We start from the raw sequence: 4,515 nt of genomic DNA on the forward strand, positions 1-4,515 counted from the left end.
GGAGCTAGAAAGGCCCTGGGGGTCCCACCTGTGCTCACTTCTTCTGCCTGACTCCCACCATTCCGTCCTCGTCCTCCTCCATCCTGCCATCTTGAACTGTTAAGTTCCCCAAACAGGTCCTTTCTCACCTTCAGGCTTTGGGACAGCTACCTGGAACACTGGCCCACAGATCTTTCATCTGCAGAAAGATGACAACACACCCTTATGAACTTGGCTGCCCCTGATCTCCAAAATCTAGGATGGAGCCTTCTCTCACTCCACAACTTTTGCTCTCCCCACCCCCGCCCCACCCTGACAGTAGTTATTTCTCTCTCTTACGACTGTCTGTATCCCTGTCTGTCTCAGCTGCCAGTTTAGAAGAAAACATAGGCAAAATATTTGTGGCTTGGGTCAGGCAAAAATTTCTTAGGACACAAAAAGCATGCAAAAAATGGATAAATTAGGCCTCATTAAAATTGCACACTTTGGCTCTTCAAAAAGGCACTCTTAATAAGATGAAAAGATGAGCCACAAACTGTAAGAAATTTGCAAAACGAGTCTGACAAAGGGCTTGTGTCCAGGGTATATAAAGAATTCTCCGAACTCAGAAATAAGAAAACCAACAACCCAATTAAAAATGGACAAAAGAGTTGAACAAACGCTTCAACAAAGAAGGGATATGGGTGGAAAATAAGCATGTGAGGAGATCTCAATATATTCAGTATGTTTAATCATAAAAGAAATGCAAATTAAAACCACAATGGAAAAATGCTACTCACCTATTAGTGAAAACAAAACAACAGCAAAAACCTGACTATACCAAGTGCTAATGAGGATGTGAAGCAACAGGAACTGTCTTAAATTGTTGGTGGGAATGGAAAATAGTACAGCCACCTTGGAAAAGTCTGTCAGCTTCTTACCAAGTTATATATACACCTATCTCATGGGGCAGCAATCCTACCCCTGGGTACTTACTCAGAGAAATGAAAACAAGTCCATGCTGCCACTTGTATGCAATTTTTTGTTGTTGAAGTATAGTCAGTTTACAATGCTGTGTCAATTACTGGCGTACAGCATGATGTTTCAGTCACACATATATATACACATATTCGTTTTCATGTTCTTTTTCATTATAGGTTATTACAAGATATTGGATATAGTTCCCTGTGCTATACAGAAGGAACTTGTTATCTATTTTATGTATAGTAGTGAGCATCTGCAAATCTCGAACTACCAATTTATCCCTTCCCACCCCTTCCCCACCAAAACCATAAGTTTGTTTTCTATGTCTGTGATTGTTTCTGTTTTGTAAATAAGTTCATTTCTGTCTTTTTAAAAAAATAATAGCTCTATTGAGGTATAATTCACATACCATAAAGTGAACTCTTTTAAAGTGTACAATTCAGCAGTTTTATGGTATTTACCAAATTGTGCAATCATTACTACTATCTAATTTCAGGACTTTTTTATTACTCCAAAAAGAAGCCCCGTATTCATTAGCAGTAACTCCCCACTCCTCTCTCCTCCCAGACTCTGGCAACTACTAATCCACTTTTTGTCCGTAAGGATTTGCCTCTTCTGACCATTACAAATCAACGGCATTGTACAATCGGCACTCTGGTTTTTGGCTTCTTTCACTTAGCATGTTGTCAAGGTTCATTTGTGAACCTTGTAGCAGAGAACCATTGTAGCAGAGAAAAGTGTGAGTGGCCTGTCCCACCACCTGGCAGGATAAACAATGTTTCAATGGGCTGTATTAGGCACCTTGCTCACGGATGTCCTCAGCCACTATCTCTAGGCAGCTTCTAACAGGACTTGGCCAAGAGCGGGCCCTTCCGAGTGTGAGCGAACACCCGGTCCAGGTTCTGTGAGCTGTATCTAAGAACGTTCAGATGGCAGCCTCAGCCTAGGGACCAGGAGGTCAGCATCTGCCCTGACTGAGCACCGGCTGGGGTTGCCAAGCCAGGTTCTGGGGTAGTCATTCCTACAGTGACCACCAGGGGTCAGAGGTGGCCACATCTGCCTTCCTTGCTGGTCCCAGAGCTCATGGGCAGTGTGCAGAGGACATCCGCGAAACCCACATTCCTGTCAACTGCAAGATGGGCTGTGTCCAGCAAGAGTGCTTTTGAAGCCTTGACTTGGCTTTCTCACCTGTGTTAAAGAAGACAATTGGTGAGTTTTTGCATCCCTCTGTTGGACTGTCTGCTGTTCTTTTATCCACCCATCCACTTGCCTCTTTGTCCATTCACTCATCTGTTCATCCATTCATCCTTCTGTCTGACCATCCATCCATCATCCCTTTATTTTCCATTTGTTCATCTGTCCATTCATTTGTCCCTTTATCCAGCCATCCACCTGACCATCCATCCATCCATCCAACAACTGTCTGTCTATCCTCTGTCTATCCCACATTCACTGAGTTATCAAGGCTGATACTTGGGGTCCTGGGTTGTTGGGTGGCCTCTCTGTAACAGGAGTAGAGAACCCACGAAGGGGGAACAGGTGGTGTGTGTGTGTATCAGTTTTATTGATGTAATTCTTTATTTTTAAACATTGAAAATGGTGAACTATAGAGAATTTACTGGCTATACACACAATTTTAACAAAAATTATAAAGCAAATCCCCTGGCGATAATGTAACCCCCTCTCTCCACCCAGAACCCCCCAGCCTCCTTTCTCCATCACACCGGAGAGGGAAACATCTTGACATTTAGAGGCTTCACTTCCTCACTTGTATTGATAATTTTACCACCTGTTTCTGTATCTCTGAACAACTTCGTTTTGGTTTTTCCTGTTGGAAATTTATATAAGCAAAACCCATGTTTCTTCAACTTACCATTAGGTTTGTAGGATTCATCTGTGTTGTCGTGTAGGTACAGTTTATTCAAGTTCACTGCTGTATGCTATCCAGTACGTGACCACACGACAAGCTGTGAACTCATTCTCCTGTTGATGGATGTTTCGGATGTTTGCAGGTTGGGGCTATTGTAAGGAATACTCCGATGAGCATTCTCGTATGTAAGTAGAGGTGCAAATATATACGTGTTTCTCAAAGGTGTATGTCTGGGAGTGGGATTTCTGGGCTACAGGTCATAGGTATCTTCAACTTCACCAGATGATGCCAGTCTTCTGAAGTGGCTGAACAAATTTACAGTCCCCCTCTGCTTGGCTGAGCGTTCCCCTTGCTCTCTGGTGCCACACTTGGCATTGCTAATTATTGGCATCCTGTTTGGTGTAGTGGCATCTCATTGTTATTGTATTTCCAAGGCAATTTAATGAGATACAGAATTTCTTCGTATATTTATTGGCTGGTTGGCTGGTTGGATTCCCTCATCCTGCTTTTTTTTTTTTTAAAGTGTCTATTTAAATCTTTTGCCTTTTTCCCGTTGGGTTGTTTGTAGCGTACGTCTCTGGTGCCAGGGTCAATCTGATTTCAGCTGCTGTGTGGGGGACAAACTTGGAATGGGGGCATAATAGCTGATGGGCAGGTGCTCCACCTCCTGACCTTCATGGAAACAGCTCTGGAGCTCCTCAGAGGTCCTGGAGGGCCCCTGTCTACAGCACCAACCTTGACAACACCCTTATATTGGGGTGTCTGCCTGCCCTGTCTCACTCTCGCCACCCCTCACTCCGCCTCTGGCATCATCTTCTAGACAGCCAAGCCCTTGTCTCAGCCTCACTTCTCCTCTTTATTTTTGAGTTTCATTGTTTCATTTTACTTAATTTTTGACATAAAGGAAAATCAGCCAACATTAGGGTCAGAACTATACTCCTTTATCAGTGTTAATGGGGTGTGCAATTTATTCACTGAGTGGGATAGAAATCAAGCATTTATCCGTGGTCTGACTTTGTGACACTATGGTGACGGAATTATAAAAACCTACATTGGATTTTGCAAGGCCTACCGAGGTCGCGCGCGAGAGGCGGCAGCCGGCAGCTTCGCGCTTTGGGCCCCCGCGCGGCCCGTCGCCCGGCGTGGCGGGAAAATCCGACTGGGCCTTCCCGGCCGAAGCCTCTTTGTGTCCTCGAGCGCCTCCCAGGGACCGCTTGCTGTGATGATGATGGAGGATGAGGAGGGGCCTGAGGAGAAGCAGCGGTTCTCTTGCCGACAGGTACAGGCGGACGCGGTCCTGGCTGGGCTGGGGGAGGACGGCGTCGAGATTCTGGCGAGGAAAAGGCCGCCCGCGTCAGCCCGGCCTCGCCTTGGTGCCGGAGTCCCGGGGGTGGAGGGCGTGCTCGGGCCGCTTTCGGCCGCCTGGCGTCTCCTCCTCTTTTTCTTATTGATTTGTAGGAGATATTTATATATTCTGGATACAACTCCTTTGCCATTTATGCTATTGCAGTTATATTCTACTCTGTGATTTGTGTGTTCACTTTTTTCCACTGTAGTCTTTTGATGAATAGAAAATTTTCAGTTCAGTATGTTTTAATTGAGTTCATAAAGTATTAAACATCTACTTTATGGTTAGTGCTTTTGTGTTCAAAAAATCCATCCTTGATACAAGTCAGAAAGACATCTTTCTATATCATTGCCCA

The sequence above is a fragment of the Camelus ferus genome, chromosome 9, assembly GCF_009834535.1.
Source record: "Camelus ferus isolate YT-003-E chromosome 9, BCGSAC_Cfer_1.0, whole genome shotgun sequence".
Lineage (NCBI taxonomy): Eukaryota > Metazoa > Chordata > Mammalia > Artiodactyla > Camelidae > Camelus > Camelus ferus.